General features: G+C 46.7%; 1 long non-coding RNA gene across 1 annotated transcript in view; it reads left to right on the top strand.

Annotated features, from left to right (window-relative positions):
• The window catches only part of LOC102377592, a 64,528-nt gene extending 48,716 nt beyond the window's left edge, over window positions 1-15,812 (top strand). The window contains exons 2-4 of the long non-coding RNA XR_324655.3: window positions 2,663-2,990; window positions 8,322-8,514; window positions 15,765-15,812. This is a non-coding gene — a long non-coding RNA (uncharacterized LOC102377592). The remainder of the gene's footprint in view (window positions 1-2,662; window positions 2,991-8,321; window positions 8,515-15,764) is intronic.
• The last annotated feature ends 4,601 nt before the right edge of the window (window positions 15,813-20,413 follow it).

The raw sequence follows: 20,413 nt of genomic DNA on the forward strand, positions 1-20,413 counted from the left end.
TTCAGGTCCCCCTAGGGAGAAGGACAGAGGTGGGAGGGCAAGGGAAGCCTGTTTACCCCATTGCCCCAAAAGGGAGAGATAAGCATGATGTAACAAGAACCCTGAATAGTCCAAGAGAGGAAAGTGTTGTGAAACCAGGGAGAGGGAGCTGTATTTTCCCAGAGGAGCAGCTGGTGCTGCTGTAAGACCTCACACGAACACAGTGTGGCAGTCTTTCCAAGTGCACCACGCTCCTGCTCTCAGCCACTTGTGAGGACTTGTCCCCAAGCCTGACCCCAGATGCTGTCCTTGAGCCCTGCCTGCTGACCCTAACTCACCCCTCATGGGCAACATAAGCAAAACCTACCACTACAGCACTTGCAAGGGCACAGCTCAAGGCTGGTAGTGCAGATGAAAGTTCCCCTGGAGACATTGGTGATCACACCCAAACTTTACTCTGTCCAGGGACTCTCCTAAACTGCAGCATGCCCTTTCTTAAACCCCTGGGGAAGACACGTGGCTGCTTATGCCCACTACTGGATTGCTTCTTGCATTCAAGAAACACCTTGTATTTGCTATACAATACGTCCAAATACAAGCTAGTGATCCTTCCAGTCTCCAGCTGTTGTTGGTTCTTAGCTTAGCTCCCACAGTCTCTGTGGTCTTTCTAGGATGCATCCCTGCCTCTTCAACATGCCCTTTGGGTCTGCCTGCAGCTTCTTTCAGCTCAGAACTTCTTCAAACAAGTTGCAGCAGCATCCACTACCCCGGAAACTAGCTCCATGCTTAGAGCTCACCTGTTTAATCCCAAAGCTCAGACTAGTGCAAACTTTCTTTCCTCAAAACTTTTTCCAGCTCAGAGCCTGACTCAGCAGTGCCTTTCTAAGAACCCCGGGGGGGGCTGTGGAAATTATGACATAAATGTTCCATACATGGATGTTCCTGGAAACCAGTTTCCAGAAGAGTGAGTCCTGATTTGTGAAATATTTGGGTACTCACTAGGTCAGAGATGTTTTGTCTGCTTAAATGGTTTCTGTGACAAAAGCAGAACATCCCAGGTACCATAAAAAGTAGTAATTGTTAAGGGAAGGAGGAGTTTTCTGAAAGTAAAAGCAGGAGGTTGGTACTAAAAAAAGACTCCTGCAATCTTCTCTTGGTGATCTCACAGGTTTTCCGGGTTACAAATGGATGTGTTACCCAACTCGCGTAAGTCAGAATTCCTGTTTGCAAGCTGTACACAACACCATTGCTACCCATAGCATTTTGGGGAGGTTAATTTTCTACCTGTACATTAATGACTGTGAGAAGGGGTATATCCTCAGCCACAGAGGAGAAAATAAAAAATGGAGAAAAGGGGCAACTTTAAAGACAAAAAGCCAAACTAGTCCCGGTAGCCTAGAGAGCTTGTCAGTTTTTCAAGAACCTTTTCCTTTTCAGATGCGGTTTGAAAAGCAGCAGTGTCAGTGAAAGAGAACTTTTTTACATAACACACAAATAACCTGTGGGACTCGTTGCCCCGTGATCTTGCTGAAACAGAGAACTATTAAGGATTCACAAATGGTTCATCATTTCTACAGATAATAAGACCATCTCTTGTTCCATTAGCTGTAATTAAAATATCATGGATTTGAGCATTCTTACTTTGGGCCACAAACCGACCCGCTAAAAGGTGGGACTCCAGTGCGGGTAGATTATTGCAAAACTGTCTTGCAAGGGGTTTGTCACACCTTTTTCTTACTGGAATTGGCCACTGTCAGACTCGGGGCACTGATTGGGATCATAATGAAAGGTCCAGTGCCAACAAGGAATCGTGGGCAGCTTCTGCTGCAAAGAGACTCCAAGCTAATGACCCGGCATCGGGCAGGGGAATGCAATGGGGTGTAGCCTGCAACGGACCTGGTCCAGCAGTTCCTGTCTGACCCGGGGCTCTGGTTGGGTTGATGTGTCACTAAAGTGCTATTTACCACTTCGCTACTAGTAATCTGGGTGCAAACTATTGTGGAAACTGATTCCAGTGGGATCCCTATCCCCAGACTCTCGGTTCTGTTAGCATCCTTGCTTGGCTCCGTCGATGGATTTGAGATTCCCAGACAGGACAGATTCCCCCCACCTCCCCTTACCCTTGCCCCAAGCAAACTCCGCAGGAAGATGTCACTAGAGCTCTTCCCTAACCCTAAGCAGGTGGAGTGAAGCTCAGATTTAAATAATTGTTGCCTAGGTTTCCAGTGTTGACCTCATTAGTCTCCAAGATGGGGATCCCTTGTTAGCAGAGCTGATATCCAGGGAATGCCCCCTCCCCTGTGTTGCTAAGGCACCTAAACCAGAGGGACTTCTTATGTCTCCTCCCGGTTGCTCCTTTCCTCCTTTTGTTTTTCAAAACACACGTAGGGTGTTTTCTGGACCCCTGCACAACCCACCCCAGCAGCCAGGCTGTGTGTGGACAAGGGGGCTGAGGGGCTTGGCACCCGGTATGGCCTGCGCTGGGCCCAGCCAGGAATGGCTCTGTGACCCCTTGCCTCGGGAAGCTGCTGCCAGGGGGGGCTTTCTGGTTTTGATGGAGCAGAGGGAGCTGGGGGAGGCAGGGCCTCATTTTGCTGCTCTTTGTTTGAACAGCTGGAGGGGGACGAGGAAGGGAGAGGATGGGCTGCTTGCTGTGACTGATGCTGTCTCTGTCCTGTTTCAGCTGACATCAGGGTCCGTGGGGGAAGGTCCGACTGGTCTGAGCACAAGTTTCACTGGTTTTCAAGCTGCCTTCCTCACCTGGCCAGCTGAGCTGTCTGCGCTGGGCAGAGAGGGAATGGCGGAGCAGGCATCGGGGGGGAGTGCCATGAAGGCTGAACTCTGGAGTTAGCTGATCGTAGCACAGAGCACTTTGGCTGTCGACCTCTGCTGAAGCCGGGCTGAGAGGACTGCTGGCCACTCAGCCAGGCCACAAAGATCTAGTTCAGAGCATGCTGCGAGTCAGTTCACGTCTCGTCCTGCCTCCAGGGACTCTTCCTCCGTACCAGCAGGTGGGTGTCAGAAGAGGCAGGGGATCAGGGCACTTTCGTCCCACGCAGGAACCTCAGTGCTTGGATGGAGAGAGAATGAACTAAAGTTTGTGCCTGTATTTTGGCTCCCTGAGGGCTTAACACTGCCTTTGGATGCTTGGGTCGTTTTCCTTTTTCTCTCCAAAATCTCATTCTGGGGGGTTCGGTAATGAGGAGATACAGCAGCTCCCACTCTGCAGAAGGAGCACATGGAGGGAGCTTTCCCCTGTGTGCTTTCTTTGCTCCTAAGGGAAGATCCTCCACAGATGATGTGGTGTTTCCAAGGGAGATGTGTCCAGTTCTGCTGAGTGCAGGTTTGGGATGCCAACTTGTCCCTTTGCACTGTTGAACGTGCTCCGACTACTGTGGTGGGGGCAGCTGTGAGGTCGTCATGTCACAGTGCTGCTCCGTCAGGGTCCAGACATTGCTGCCAGTTACTCAGGCTCCTTTGTGCGGGCAGAAGAACTGCTTTGCTTGAGCTCTGCATTGCCCGGAGCACTGCCGCAGGTCACCAGGAGGCTCCCAGTGCCTCTGAGTGTTGCACTACTGCCATCTAATCCATGTATATTGTCCATAAGCACTTACAGCCTGATCCAAGGACCCCTGCCATCGGCAGAAGGACTCACTGGGACTTTGGTGCATTTTGGATCCAGCCTTTGGTTCCCATAGCTCCCATCTAAGTTCATCTGTGCTCATTGCAACCCAAAGCTCTCATTCCCTATTGCTCTCCCCAGGGTGGCTGTTCCCCAGCAGTCCAGAACGCTCTGTGACTTGTGTCCCCCAAACAGCGCATCCTGTTTGCACACAGTCCCCTCGTACAGTCTGTCCTCATTACTCTGCCTGGGCTTTGTCATCCTTCCCATCTCTCCTTTCTGCTTCTGGGCACTGAGCATACACAGCACCTCATCCACTCCTTAGTAAGCAATTGGTTCAAAGCAAGGTGATAGGACCTTTCTCCTGGCCAACACTGGAGCCCTGCAGTGTTGCAGGTTTGGTGCTGGGTGTTAGAGTTTGAGGGAGTTCCCATGGGCCAGAGTACATGTTGCCTTCTGCGGGGTTATTGTCCTGACAATTAGCATAACCCAGGGGTGGGCAAAATACGGCCTGCGGGCCATATCTGGCTCACCAGTAGATCCTATCCAGCCCGCTGGCCACCACTGGGAGCCTGAGGAGGGGGGACTGTGCCCTACACTCCTTCACTCAGCCAGATCCAGGGCTGGGCTGGGCTGCACAGTGCACAGACTTTACCCCTGACCCCCGCATACATTTCCCATCCCCCTGCCCAGCTTCCTGTTGGCACTGTGCAGTCCTGGCATGGACATCAGGACACTCCCCTGCCTGGCTTCCTATTGGCAGGGGGGTGTCCTGGCACGGTGGACACCAGCAGCTGAGTCCACCTGGGATGGGAAATAATACAGTGGGCCAAGTAACCATGTCGCTTGCCTGCCAGCTGTGATGGACTGCTGCCACCATAGCGCCACTAGGAGGTGAGTCCATGCTGGCCATGGGGGTGGTATGGAGGCTTAGCCCATGGCAGCAGCCCTTGCCTTTCCCATGGCAGCAGCAGCTCATTGCAGTGGGAGGGCAGGCAGGTGGGATGGCTACTCCATGCATTGTATCATGCCCTATCCCATATGGGCTCAGCTGGCAGTGGCCACAGTGCCAGGACTACACCGTGCCAACAGGAAGCTGGGGGGGGGGGGGGGGGGGCGGAAGGGGGCGTGGGGTGGGTGGTGGAGGGGGGGGGGGGTGTGGGTCATGAAGGAGTCTGTGTGTTGTGCAGCCTGGCCCAGTCCCAGCTATGGCAAAATGGAGTGGCGTGTTGCCCTCAAGCTTTCAGTGGCAGCTGGCAGGCCAGACAAGATCAATTGGCATCTTCCCGGCCCTCAGCGTCTCACCAAAACTTCTTACGTGGCCCTCCAGCCCAAATGATTGCCCACCCTGGCATAACCCATAGTGCACAAGAAAGATGGAATGACCTGGTTCATCCTCAAAGTCCAAGAGAATAGGAGGATATGAGAGGGAAGTCCCCACCCCAGAGAAGGATACCAGTCCATGACATCTCTCTGCACCTCCCTCCTCCCTTTTTAATGTCAGGCTCTTGCACTTCCTCACATCCCTCCCCACTCAGCAAAACAACAGTAACAGTAAGAAGTGGTAGGGCCCCCTTCCAGGAGCACAGTCCTATAATGGGAGCTCATCTTAAATCTGGAAAATTTGAGGAATATGTATTTTAAATACAATGTTGTAAAAACGTAATAAATGTTTAATTTTATTTTTATTAAATACTAAATTTATGACGGCTGACACTTTATTAAAGTGTCAAAGCGAGTGTTCCTACATTCTAATTACTTATTCTAACAAGGAGGCAGATTCTTCAGGAGCCGCACGGGCTGGTGTGTGCGGATGAGGGGCACTCCCGTTAAGTAACACCTATTAAACTATCATTTGCACCTAGAGGCATCTCATTAATATCTCAACTGGTGAGATCGCACTGCCTGTGCCTACCTGACCTGGGGCGTTGACAGAAGAAATGGCTCCAGGATGCCATTCCTCACTCCAGGCTCCCCCGTACAAATAATTCCTATAAAATTAATAATGACTATTCCACTTAATTGAATTCCTGATAAATGAAGGTTCTTCCAGCCCTCTGTTAAATGCATCCCAATGCTTCAGGGTGTGCTGTGCCAATGTCTGGAGAAATCTCCCCTGTCTCTCCGTTTGTTTCTTGCTCCATCCCTCTTGGCCTTCTCTCCTCTTTTTCCGTCAGCTTCCCCATCCGTCTCTCCCATTGCCACCCTTAGATCATTCTTTTCTCCATCTCACATTTCTTCTTACCTCTCTTCTCAGTCCAACTTTGCTACATCATTCTTTCTCCTCCAGCCCTCCTATCTGAGTTTGGGTATGGGCCTGTGAAGAAGTTACTATGAGATAAACTAGGATGTGAACTCACAGCACATCAGCTTCTCTGTGGTGACTGTGCTTACCCCACAAGGAAAGTGGGGTGAGCTACCTTGCATTTCCCGTAGAGAAGGAGCATCCACATGAGAAATTACTGTGGAGTAGCATATGTTCTGCAAGTTCTCACCTATTTTACCCCACAGGAATTTATTCATGTGCCCATATCCTTCCTCTAACCCTCCCTCTTTCTCTATCCTCTTTTGTCTCCTTGCTCTCCGAATCGCTCTGTATCCCATTGCTTTTATTTTCCTCATCCTACCTTGACAGTCCGTGTTCTGCTTCTGCTAATTCCGTCTCTTCCTTCCCCTCTTCCTTCTCTGTATGCCAGCTCCCCTACCCATTTCTCCCCATATCTCACCACCAACAACCATTTTTCTCGTGCGTCATTGAAGACTCCTTACTCTTGTCTACAGAAGGCAGGAGTACCTCCTGAAGAACAAGAAGCACACTAGGGGCTGGCCTATGACAGTTCTTAGGGGAGGATTTAATACTGACTCATAAGGGCTATTATCCATCCTCCCCCAAAGTGAAGGGGGGGGTCACTACCAACAAATTAGTGGCACAAAAACATACCCGCCTTATCATCACATTCTTTCCCAGTGCTCTCCTTGATTCAGTTCACAGAGATGAGAAAAGGAGCGGTGCACCGCTCTCTGGATCCTCCCAAACATTTCCTGTGCTGCATCTTCCAACAGAGGAAGACTGGCTTTTGTAACGCATGACCTTCCAGAGGCAAAGCCTTCGGAAGAGAACAGAATACCACTACTTTATATGGAATCCAAATCAGTGCAAAGCAGCAGCATAGCTATCTCTGGGGTATGGTGCATGGAAAAGGTATAGCATTACTGCTCTTGGTGGGGTGGAATATTTCAGTATCTATGGAGAGTTGGGGAGGCATGTCCTGGCTGCTCCTGGGAGGACGTATTGACAGCTTTGTATGCTAAGCCATTACCTTGGGTGCCAAGCCATAACCCAGGAGGTCATGGGGTTCTTCAAAGGATACTCTGGAGCCTGGGATTTTTTTTCCTGAGCTGTGGGGTTGTCTTGATATCGGTTCCTTTTATGGTGAAGATGTCCTTTTTTGCTGCTACCTTGTACAATTCAAATGACTGTTGGTTTGGGGGGGGGGGGGGGGGGTTTGGGTTTTTGTTTTTTTTTTTGCTCTCCTTGAATACACATAAAAGCACCCACTAAAAATTCCATTCTATTTTTATTTCATTCCAATTAGAAAAGCAAACTAAAAACTATGCTTAATATTAAAAACGCAGACTCGCGATTCAAAGCGAGGAACTTAAAAATAAATAAATACATAATGGGAAAATATCATTAAATAACACATGAATAACAAGTAATGGGATTTTAATCTTCTTGCAAGTGGAGGCTACTCTTTGTGCACTAAAGGTGACTCGCAAACAACATCACTCCAGGAAAGTTAAAAGAGAGGAATCGGTAACGCTCAAGGATTGCGTAGGACTCAAAGGGGAATGAGGCAGCCTCGTGGGGAGCTGTCTTTCCACTAACTCCTAGCGAGGAGCGAAACTGAAAAAGTGGCATATTCAAAGCTGATAAAAGGAAACACAATATTCACATAATGCCCAATTGGCCTGTGGAAGGCAGTACCACAGGATATCTTTGAGACTCCGAGCAGAGCAGAATTCAAAAGGAGATTCAACATTTGTAGGGCTAGCAGTATTCAGAATGATAAGAGTAAATACTTCAAACAAACAGACACCTCCAAGGATTTTTTTGGCAACCATCTCAAGCATTGTATGCTGGGATTAAGCCAGTCTCTAGTGGTTGCAGGGTTAGAGGAGAGCATTCGTCAGGGGTGAGTGACCCTAAAGCTGGGGCTACAGGGTTGGTTTTCTTTTGCACCTTTCACTGAACAACCTATTAGGGAAGGGATTTGTGGATGTGCCAGTCAAGTAAGTGCTAGGGAATTGTTCATACCTTATAGGACACTGGGAAACCATTCCTGCAGAGTCTTCCTAGAGAAGACTCTGTTGTGAGCTATTGCATTATAGGATAGATACCCAAGGGGGATCGTAAGAGTCCCAAAGGTGCAGTGACAGACATCTCTTCATCTCTAATGCTGCATCCACATTTTGGTGAAGAGGTTAGGAAGCCCTGGCCCATCACTGAAGCTACAGCATTGCTCCAATGGACCTTTCTCTGTGGACGTACTAAAGCCTCATCACTGTCAAGAGACTTCTGTCTACACGTGCTTTGATGCAGGATGTGACCGTCATTGGTCATCCATTCTTCTCTGCTGGAAGCTCAGTTTTTGGAACATCCGATCCAATGCAAATAGAAAGTTGCCCATCTTGGCTCTTGTATGCCCTGTTCCTTTAGGTCCTGTAATGAGCTGACCCGTGAGAGAGGATCCGGCCCCCTTCGCCAAGCTCCAGAAGTTGTTACGCTGTGTCCAGAGCCATGGAGGAGCTGTCCAACGGAGAATGCCTCCTGAAGAAGAAACATGTCCTGTGTGTCGGAAAGAGCTCTGTCTCCTTGCTGGAAGCCCCAGCGTCCCTCGTGGCAGTGCCTGGTAAGTGGACCTTTTCTTCCTTTGACTTGACTGCTGTGTCCAAAGCTTTGAACTCTTATTTTAGTAATCAACTGGGTGGTACATCTGTCAAGCACCTTGCTGGCATCTGCTATGGTGGCGATTGCCATATTGAAGTGGGAAAGAGGAGGGGGAGTGAGATGGAAGAGAAGAGGAAAGAGCTAAAGTTGATGGTGGTGGGAGAGAGGAGGAAGAGGGGAAAAGAGAGACAAGGCCAGGAAAGGTGGAAGAGGGAAAAAGAGACAAGAAGGAAGGAGAAGAAAGGTAGGAGATGGTGAGAGAGATGTTTCCACATGCATAATATTAAGGAGAGTTATTCAAAGTCACAGAAAGCAGGTATGTGACCAGCTCTTATTGAAAGCCAATGGGAAAATCCCCCACCGTGTCTCAAGCAAAGAAAGTAAATTCTCTAGAGTAATATGATGTTTAGATTCTGAGTTGATGGATGGGATATAAAACCAGGAAGGACAGATGGAGGATATTAGCTATGAGGAATTGTTAAGGGAAATGGGCTTGTTATCAGAATACAGAAAACTTTGATGGGAGACTAAGAAAGGTTTACAGAACCATTAACGGGGCTGATAAAATCACTTGGCCGGGATGTATTTTTCACACTTTGTTCCAAGGTAGGAGACATAATCTTAAACTGTGGAAGCTTGAAGACACATGCACATGCCAGCACTTCTACTGAGGGTGCTGAGAGGGAAGAAACATGTGTCAGAGTCAGTAGTTTAATTAAGGAACAATAGGCCAAATTCTGCCCTCTGTTATCACAGTGCAATTATGCCCACCCCTAGCATGGATATAATTTAAAACTGGATAGGACCTAACTTATATATTTCACTTTTGCTTCCTCCCTTGATTTTAATTGAGCTTATCATGCATCTTTAAATCATTTTCATTACCAAGGTGTCACTATTTTTTGCTCTGGTTTGTTAGAGAAGCATTTACATTTCTTTGCTTAGCAATCTATTATTTCTGCTCCCTTTATATGGGACAGGAACAATGCTGCTGCCTCAGTTTGAAAGCAGACTTGTGACCCTTGGGGCCAGATGGGCAGTGTTCACAGTTCTGTCCTTGAAGTGCGTTGCTGAGAAGCAATGATGTTGTGTTACTGTCCTTAAATTAGGTGGAGGAGGCTGCTACTTTTCATTGGAGAGGCTATGTCATTGCTCTTATTCTTGACTCTGAGTCAAGAGTAAGAGTTCTGCCTGTGGAAGATGCAAGAGCAAGATGAGAATTTGCCCCTCTGCGGTCAATACTGTTTCTCTGGTTGGATGGGGCATGGGTGTTCTTCCTTCCTTCAGTGAGAGGTCTGTACTGCTGTTCTGTTACTCCAAGAGTCCTGACTCTTACTGCACGATACAAGTGCTGGCATCAATGTGTCCAACGTGGGCAGCAATCCCACGGCAGCATATAATTTACAGACTTTATCATTTATTAGGATTCAGCATTACTAAACTAATTCATATTCCCCTAATGACAGAGGCAGGGCCCAACGTGTATCTGGGTGTGTGTTCCCTGCTCAAGTCGGAGGGCAGTCATGTTTCTCCTGTGGCTGTGAATGGGTAGGGCTACATCTGGCACAGCAGATCCTTGGTGAAGTCAGAGGTGCAACTGCCTGGGTTCAAGAGTATTTTTGTTAGGAATGAGAAGGAAGCCTGTAATTGTGAAACCCATCTTAATTTATTCAAAAACCTCTAATTCCCTTGCTGTGGCAGCCCAGCTTAGCCCTACCCCTTCACCTCTCCTGAGCAGTTGCTTTGACTCAGAAAGGCTTGGGTGCAGATTTCAAGGGATACTCAGACAAATGCTATTGGAACAGGACTTGAGGAAATAATCCATAAGAAACTCTTTGAATGACTTCACTGACATTTTCCCTGAAATTGCCTTATTTTTCTTTTCCTTCAGAGGTGGAAAGAAGTGCAAGTAGGGAAAAGGGAGGAGAGAGAGGAGGGGATGGAGAGAAAGGAGAAGTCTTAGGATTTTGTTTCTCTCTGCCAACTTCTCTGAAAGCCAAGGAGGAGCTTGGCTTAAAACATCTCTTTGTTGTTTTCACAGTTTTAAGAATAATCTCATACAATACCTCCTTGTCCTCTAACTTCCCCATACATTACAGATAAGGGGACATTCTTATATTTAACTGAGCAAGGATAATGTTGAGCCAATTAATTATTAGCTGTATGCTTTCAATGTTCACTTGCTGTACATACCTTGAGTAGATATGAGTCCCACTTCAGCATGTCATTTAGTTTACATTAAAATGGAGGTAATTGCTTTGATTCCAAATGATTTTTCTGCATTTCTCTTTGTACATTTATACAAACTGCATCATTAAATGAGAGGAACAAAAAAAAATCCTTCGTTGGATTTCTTTTGGTGCAATCTAGAATGTAATCCTCTTCCACCACTCAGGACCTCTAAGGCTAGGCTGGCCGAAGCACAGCAATGCACTGTAGAAAAGACTCCTACGCTGACCAGTGCAAGGGTCAGAGCTAAGGGTAACACAAAAGGTCTTTTCCTTCTCTTATTTCTGCCATAACTCTCAGGCCTCTTAGAAGTGGTCTGCATCTTCCTCGTCTATGTGACAGCCAGGATCTGGGTCTGGGAAGCTGGGCTCGTCAGATGATGGTAACGAAAGGTCTCTCTAGAGTATGTAGGAAGTTCTCCCTTCGCTGTCCAGAAGGTGGAGCAGTTTTTCTGCTCTGGCCTCTGCTTACCGTGCCCCTAACGAGCCAGTCTGTCTGAACTCGGAATGAATTTTGTTCTCTTTTCATCACTCTCTGATGTCCAGCTGCTCCTGTCAACACCTTCTTATAGCATGTAATTCATCGCTCAGACTGACAGCTGGGGCCGTGGGCCTGGGACCAGCTTCTCCTGCCATTGGCTGCACCCAGAGAGGGTCCCTGGCCTAAATAAGGGGCTTCCCTCGTCCTCACTCTTGCACCTGAGGCTAATAAACTCTCCAAAGGATTCTCCAGAAGCAGAACAGAGAGCAGCCCTGTTATCTCCATCTCTCTCCCGCTCTCACTGGAAAAACTTTATTAGCAGTACTGAAATGGTTCTTCTGTGGTCATAGCTTCTTTTTTTTTTTAAGCTTTCCCTGGAGCACAGATGAAAAGCATTTATGCAGGGGAAGGAATGGCTTTTAAGGCATTTTGTAAAGCACAGCTGGGTATGATCAGATAGTCTTATTAGGAGCAGGGTATGCACCAGACCCAGGATGGGGGCTGGCTGGGTGACGTATGGGGCTAGGCATGGAAGAAAGAGGCTGCCCCTGGCAATGCAGTGAGTAATTCCTCACAAAGTGCTGTCAATGTGGGGTTCAGGGCCTTGGCCTTTTTGTTCCAGGGCTCCTGCTTGCTTGGATTTTTGGCCAAAGGGAGAAGCAGGCTCGTTTTAGAATCGGTGCTATTGGTCATGAGAAGAGAGAGCAGAGCCTTCTTCCTGTCCTTCAGCGAGGTGCCATCAGAAACTTGCAATCACGTGCAACAGAGTTCGCTGACTTCTTAAACAAATATGCAGCTCCCCAAGAACAGATCCAGTGGTGTGTCTGAATTCTCTGGGATCCAACCCCAGCCTGGATTCCCTCGTCCCTTCCTGTCCCATTGGCCTACCAGTCACTTCTTAATAATTATCCTGTTAACGCCATTGCTTCTACCTATAATTCTTTGCTCATACCTTTCTTTCTTCCTTCCTGTAATTTATTCTTTTTCACCCGTTCCTCTTCTTCATTTATAATTCTTCATTATTTTATTACTTTGCATAATTTCCCTTTAGGATTTGTCATAAAATACATGTTACCATTTCTGGTACTGAGGGCGAATCTGCAAAGCTGATGCTTGCAGCACTTCCAGTAGGTTTGGCTGTATCTCCCTCTCTTCCTACTAGCCCCCTGAGGACTATGCAGGGATTTGAAGCGCATAAGATGTAAGATAACCCCCCTTGATTCTTTTGCAAGCTAGGATTTTAGGCAGAAGGTCCCAACATTGAGGGGAACTAGAAGTATACCATAGTCCATGGTGCACGGGGCAGGGAGAATAGCATGCAAATACTGACTAGTAAACAAAGCAGTCGGTAGGCTCAGTGGGATGCTCTTTGATTTGGCCTGTGAACAGGGCGATAAAGCTGGAAGGAACAGATGTGTAGAAAGCAGAGGTCGAAAAGACGTGTGCCACACCCCGCCTAACTCAAGATCACTCCCCATACAATATTACAAGTGCTTTGTTGAGGTAGGTTGTAAAAGTCTCCAGCCATTGGGGAGTCCACCAGTTCCCTCTGGCAACAGAGGGCCAACAGCATTGACTCCAGCACAGACAGGCAGTGTTTACATTCCCTGCACCCCCGGGGGGGGGATGCCCTAGGTGAGGATAGGCGGGGACACCATGGGGCGCCTGCCTCTGGGGTTTGGAGGGAATTCCCTTGTCTTGGTCTACCCCTGTCTGAAGCTTTCTGCCTGTGATTTCCAGACAATAGTCCAGGAGCATAGCTGACACTGTCCTCTCTAGCTAATGGACTTCTCCAGGCGTGATACCATTTGGCCAGGATCTGGAGAGGATACACTGATTCTAGAAGCACTGTTCAAAACTAACTGTTTACTTGTGCTACGTCGGGGGAGTCGGATGTATTTGCCAGAGTTTGCAAAACTGACACTTAGCTAGGCTTTACTAACTCTATCTGTATTCTTGCTCCGAATGTTTGATGCCATTTTGCTGCGGGCAGAATCGGGAGCCTCTCCGGTGCTGGGCTGATAGCACTGTTTGGGATGTGAAGAGTTTTGGGGGGAAAGGTTCTGTATATGTACTTATAACCTTCATCACCGGCATATTGGTTCATCTCACAGTCTGCAATATAGTTACCCTCATAACTACCCTGGGAGGTAGGGAGGTACTAATCTCCCCTAGGACTGTTAGGTCACTTGTAAACTAGGGCCTACAGCCTCAATGGTATTTAGACTCCTAGCTCCTATTACAATTAGGCACCCAAAAGTATTAGGTTGTTTTAATGGGAGTTACATCTCTAAACTCCTTTGAGGATGTGTGCCTCAGTGACCTGTCACGCAGGGAGCCCACGGTAGAGAACAGAACAGATCTGAGTCTCTAAGCCAGCCTCACAATCACCGGTCCCTCTCCCTTATTTTATTTTAGGTTGTAGGATTTGGTATGGGTGATGGCATGGTTTTGGAGCCAAACCTACTGTCCTTCCTGCTCCTTCACCCAACTTTTGTGAGGGGGTCATCCTAATGCTGCTGTCACAGCAGCCCTAAGGGGCTTGTCGCTATGTGAGAACAGGATGACTTCGGGATATCTGGTTAAAGTCCCTCTCTGGGAAGGCTTCTGACCCACCTTGTTGTAATTCCCTTCTTCTCTTCCCGGGGAAGGACTGCGGATGAGAAACTGCTCGCCACAAAAGATTGTCGTCTCCATTTGGTAATTACTTCCCCTACCTATGTGGAGACATGCTGATGGAAAGAAGACAAAGGGATGCTTGTGGGAAGAGCAGTGGGGTGGGATTATTTCCCGGTTATCTCAAAGGTGGCATAAGGTAAAGCAAGCAGATGGCTAAGAGGAGCTTACCTGAGTCTGAATATAGCTCATCCACTGAAAAAAAATAAGAAGAGATTCCTGTGGGAGATGGTGGCTCTCCAATTACTCCATGAAGCACTACTATTAAGGCACCTGAAAAGAAAATGGAACTTGCCGTATATATTCAACAGACCAAGAATTTGGAAGTTACATCTATGGAGGAGAAGTTTAATATTTCCATAGATTTATTGTTATCCAGAGTTGAGGGGCTTAGTGCAGGTCTAGGAACCCAGATTTAAAAAAGCGCCATGTTGCATAGACATATGGAACAGTTGGAAAAATAATTTACAAAGCTGTGCTCGGTGCCCCTGGGAAATCCTCTTGGGCAGGGAAACCTAAAGTGAGAAGTCACGCTGGAGGGAGTGGTAGAACTTTTTATACAAAGATGAAATTCTGAGTTTCTGTCTTATATCCTGAATATGCAACAAAAATAGTGCTGTCTTCTCTCTGATTATAGTCCTCTGTTTGGATGCATAGGGAGGACCCTGTACAATTATGCTTGTGGCTAAGGCTCAGCCTCGTTCCTGGATGAGTTCTGATAGAAGTAGGTACCGTAGTTATGGCCAAATATGTTCTTAAATGAGGGAGTCCTGAAAGAATAAAATGGAAACAGATATGAAGAATGGTTCTGTGCCAAATGGTTGCAACAGCAACCCAAACTGCAAGCATGTCACTTGGTTTTGGCTTTCATAGCAAATATGAAATTTAGGTCAGGTCTGCTGATGTCCGTAGACCTTTGAGGAATCCTGGACCTAGTTTTGAGTGAACCTGGCCCAAATTATGGGTGTGTGACCACCACGTGGTTTCACCTGAAGTTGCCTGGGACTTTTTTAGCTTCCATTGAACCTGACATTCAAAGCAAAGCCTGAGTGATATTTGTAGATCAGAGCAGAAAATATGTTCTCTCAGTCGTCTGCATGGGCTTCAGCCCCCAAACATGTTTTTGCTAATATGGAGAATATGGAATTTGGTTTGGGTTTGACACTGATTCCTCTCCCCTTCCCCCCATGTGCTGCCACTACAGTTCAGATCAACCGGGGCGCTCAAGTGAACACAGCCTAGATTTAATCATCTGAGGGCTGGTGGCCAAGAAGGAGGGACCTCTCATCTGGGGTTCAGCTTTACCTTTGCCCTGGCAGCGCTTGGCTCCGTTAACCGTTAGAGTTCAGTGTAAGAACCATCATTGCTCTATGGATTTTGCCTGTGAGGGGTGTGATGTGAGTTGAAATGTCGATAGTTAGGGAGAAAGATTGGGTTGTTTTTCCACGTATTTTTTGACTGTGCAGACTGAGCCAAGACAATCTCTGCTGCTGCTCCAGTGACATCAGGGGACATATACCCAGGATGAATTTGGCCCATTATTGCTTTTTTTAAAAATTCATCTTTCAGATTTCATTATAGAAACCTGAGGTTTCTATAATGAGGCCCATTTTACAAACTAAAAACAAAATTAATACGGTTTTTTCCCCCCCCAACTCAGAGCATGTAAACCTAGACTCGACACCATAAACTGAGTTCCTCTAGACTGGAATGTATTCAAATTAAAGCGGATGTTGCATTATTACAGCCCTTCGAAACTCCAGTTAATTTATGGTGGTGTAAAATCCATTTTTTTTAATGACTGTGACACTGCCAAAATCTTTGCAGATGCAGAAACAGCTTCACGGGAAAATTTCAATCTAACATCAACAGGAGATTTGGAAGATGAATTGTACAAGCTTCTCCTTCCACCAAAGATGCTGCTTTGTTTTGCTTTTTAGCATTTGGCTTGGCTCTAATATTGTCTGTTTTATGATGTTTTAATTATTGTTGTTTATTTATTATAATCATATTTTAATTGTTTGTGTGCTGCCTCAAGTGCCTTGGCAGGGGGCACATTATAAATTAAATTATTATTAAAAAGTTATTATTATGTGTACCTACTCCAAACTGAGACTGAGCGGGGAACACACTCAATTGCCTGGAATTAATTTCCCCTTTTTCTTGCCTCTCTCTCCACTTGGGCTTGTAGTTCAGACAGTTAAAAAATGAGGCTGAAAGCTGTTCCAATGCCCACTCTTGTGTCTAAGGGGATGGGATTTTTGCAGTTGGCTTGGGTGGGAGCCTGATTCGGTCCTGAGTGGATGCCCTGGGTGTAGTTAGTGAAGTAGGTAGCATGCTATGAAGATTAGACAGGAAATTAAAAAAAAAAAAGCCCTTGCATAATCTCTCCTTGCCCTCTTAAAAAGGAGGCAGTTTGTAGAGCTCAGTTGGTATTTTATACAGTGTAAAGTACAGTGTAAAGATCAGCTAAGGACTGACTAATGTGACTTACTCTAGAAACGATGATGAGGCAGGCACTTCTCTGTAGTTATTGCCGGGCTGTTCTGAAGCAGGTAGGCTCGGTGCAGGTCCTGGTGGCCATCTGGCCACTGAGAAAAGCACTCTGGCCATTGCAGTGGCGCATCACTTGTCAGCAGACTTCCAGGAAATGTGGCAAGAGATATGCTGATTATCCATCAACTAAGGATGCCTTTCCATCAAGGCAATCTCTGGCTGGGGATACCTGACTGTCTTCCAGACCACAGCAAAGAGTTTGGCCTTTGGACTCCATTTGCTCCCACACAAGGTAGATGCCATGGCGCACCCCACTTCTGCTTTAACACCCTGCTAGTGGGAAATGCCAGGAGTTTTTTCACAGGCGAAATAGCATCCCCAGATTCCTCACTAAATGCATCATCTGCCCACTGTCCTAAGCCATCAATACCAGTCAGCAAAGTAGGTTGAAAAAATTGCTCCTTGGTCCCTGCTGGAGCAAAAGGACTTTGGGTTGCATCTCATGCTGCAATCCAGCAGCACCTGTTTAGGAGCAGAAGTGGAAGTAAAGCTAGTTTAGCTCTCCACCGTCTTATCACTCTCACCCAATATTTTTCATTTATTCACTTGCTGCTTCTCTCTGGGACCAGAATCAGACATGTCAAAATTCCCAGTTTTCTCTGTGTCCCAGCATAGGTAGAAAGAGAAAGCCTGTTCTTGTGAAATTTCTGGCCCAGGTTTTCAGATCTAAGACTTTGGCTAGTTCAGATTACCATCTAGGCTTTTGGGAACATGTTTGAATTGAACCTCTCTGAACATAAGGCTGTTTACCCATCATTGGCCATGAGACCTTCCTCAGCTGTTGCTTACAGGGCTCAGGAACTGATTAATCTGGTGCCATGGAGATAACAGAATTTCCCTACCACCCAGGGGTGTTGCAAGGATAAATCTATTACAGATTGTGAGGTGTTCAGATACAATGGTGATGGGGGCTGTATAAATACCTTAGCTAGATAGATTAAAGATGACACAGAAGCTCTAGTTGCATCAGTCATCAGGTTGCTAGGATGCATCAGGAGAGATGTCATACAGGCATCTCTGCACTTACGAGCTGGTGGCAAACTTCACACTTTCACCTCTCCTAACAAGGCAGAGTATTTTATCTCTCGGTCCCCTCTATACTGTTATTGTAGCTAAACCTATAGGGACCTTTCATTCAGATCCACTTACTCACTTAGGCTCCCTTGTTTAGCTGTGTTATGGAACAGAAGGATTACCCCAGCAACAGTGCGTTTCAGTCCTTTGTATTCCTGTTGTATAGGAATAGAATTAAAAAATAGCATTTGGGGGTTTCTATAGCCCTCTTCACATTCTCAACCCAATAGGCCTGCAAGCTGGTTAGATCCCGAATACCTTCATTTGGGCAAAACAGTCACTGCTGTCAGTAGGACAGCAGAGGTGAGGCTTGGGCCCTAGAAGCTGAAAAGGAAATGAATATTCCAGCTTGTGTCTAAAAACATGAGCAAGTCCCCAGTATACTGCTGGCATCCTAGGCCAGTCCTCGGGAGGAGGCTTGTTTATCCTATACTCGCTTCCTGGGGGCCACTTTCCCCTCTTTTGGACTCGGTTTAGTGGGGGGCAGGCATTCATGTGAACGCATTTCATTCTTGTTAATGCATCGTCGTTATTACTGCCACTGCTGCTCCTTAGATGTCTTGTTTCTGCTTCTCATGTTGTAATGTCAGATTGGTGTCTGGAATTTGTTACAGATCTTTGCATCCGTCCCTGTCCCTCCGGCTGTTATTTTCTCCCTACCTCCTAGCCTCTGTCCAGGCATTTTGCTGTCGTTTATTGTCTGTCCCCCAGTCCCTCCTACCAGAGAGGTACACTGGGTTAGTTTTTTTTTTCCTTGCTCCTCTTAAGGCCCTCTCTTGAGCCATTCCTCCTTCCTCATGCTGACTTCCACTGGCATGGAGCTGAGGCAAAACAGATGAGTGTTTAGGGCTGGTTCACATTAAAATGATCACTGTTTATGGGTCTGGAGTGCTAGTTCCATGCAGAGTCCGCGGGGCTTCTGCTCCTAAACTCCACATGTGATTGCGAAAGTCCTAACACGGCTTTCCAGCCAGTGTAAGTCAGGAGTTATTGAAGGAGTTTGTGGAGCTGCGTCTCTTGTGAAACTCCCAGTGGGACTTCAGCACTACAAATCTGAAGCTCCTTTGGAAAAGGGCCTTTTTTGGGGTGGGGAACTGACACCAAATTCTTTTTTTTTTATCTTCTGACCCACAAATGTGGAATTTTATCACAGCCCAAGTTAGGTACCATTCTGCCTTGACTTTCTTAAGCATTCATGTCACAAGAGGGGATAAGTCAGGGGTGGGCAAAATGTGGCCCGCAGGCCAGATGTGGCCCACCAGGTCATTCTACCTGGCCCGTGGGGCCCCTAAAAAATTTAGCAAATTAATATTTACCTGCCCCCCAAAATAATTGCCCACCCCTGGAAGGGCCAATAGCTCATAACTGTTCAGGGCTAGGAAATAGTGGTTGACACAGTGACCCCCTTCAGTAAAGAGACCCGAGGAAGAATATGTCTTGCATTTGAGAGCATGTCTAAATTTATTCCAACCATGAAGTGGGTCCAACAAAAGAAATCACCCCCCAAAAATGTGTCCCTTCAGTAAAGCTCCTCAGAATTGAAATGAGAGCAGAATGTTACCTACAGAGTTTAATAATGGTCATTAACAGTGGTCAAGTAAAATAAGGTTAACTATTTTGAAAAACATCCTTTACCTAGTGTTTTTTTTCTAGCCATTTATTAAATCACCTTGCCATGTCCGCACAGACTGGAGCACACTGGGCTGACACACAGTGGGGCGTAGTTTTCCATTTTGTTGACGGGGCCAGTAATGGCCAGCCCAGTAACTGAGGACAGGTACTTTTATGCTCACTTCATGCTACAGCTTTCAACTGTGTTTTCCCCAAACCATGAGGGGTGACATGGGTGTAACAGCCTTTGACATGGCTGTGTGCTTGTATGTGAGCATATGCATACACATGGCCTAGCCGTGCTGCATGATGAAAAAAATCAAATCTGTGTTCACACTGGATACTGAAGTGGGGCTGAAGGCATGCTGCATACAGATATGACATTCCCCATGTAGACAGGTCCTTAGTGTATCTCTTTTCAGGCAGAAAACCCCTTGTGGCTGAAGATAACAAATGTGTCTTCTTGCCTTTGAGTAACATGGCCCTGATGTGGGCATGGCCTGGCATTTAAAGGGTTAAGGAGGCTGTGTCCTTGGTGGCATGCAATTTATGATCCTGTGAATCCTTTTTTAATTATTTTGCTGTGACAGAGGTGGAAATATCCAACTTCAAACGACTGGCTTTATTGATATGCTGCTATTTGTGCCTCTGTGGAGGAACAATCCCATAAAAGCAATAAATTAGAAAACCCCTTTTTCTCATCAGAGAGAGACACTTGCTATCTATGTTTCTGTGCAAGGTCTGGTGTACAGGCACTTCAGCACCACAAAGAGGCTCTGTGACTCTCTGTGAGCGGTTGCGAAAAGTCCTTCATCGCTCGCTACCCAGGAACTACTTCTTCCAAAGACCTTTATGTAAAACACCCCCACCACTAAGGCTTGGTTTTCTCAGAGCTGGGCCCCTCCAGGACTGGGCCAAAAGGTTGCTTGCATTAAATTTGGTGTCTGGCTGTAGAGGATTTATTTTATCTGCAAGAATTAACATTGGCTATCTTTGCTTATGGTTGGGGATGACCACTTTTCAGCACAGGAAGAGTAATGAAACCCATCCCCTGTGAGTCTGGACAAAAATGAACAATCCGTCATGGTTGTTTTTAAATGTAAATGTTTATCTGCCTGTTTCTGACAGAGAAGCACAAATCTGGTCATCTGAGTACAGTGACGTGCATGCAGAAACTTACCCCCAAAAACCCTGGGCATTTGTGCTTTCAGCCAAGTTGCAACTCATGTTCAACT

This window comes from Alligator sinensis, unplaced genomic scaffold (assembly GCF_000455745.1).
Source record: "Alligator sinensis unplaced genomic scaffold, ASM45574v1 scaffold1517_1, whole genome shotgun sequence".
Lineage (NCBI taxonomy): Eukaryota > Metazoa > Chordata > Crocodylia > Alligatoridae > Alligator > Alligator sinensis.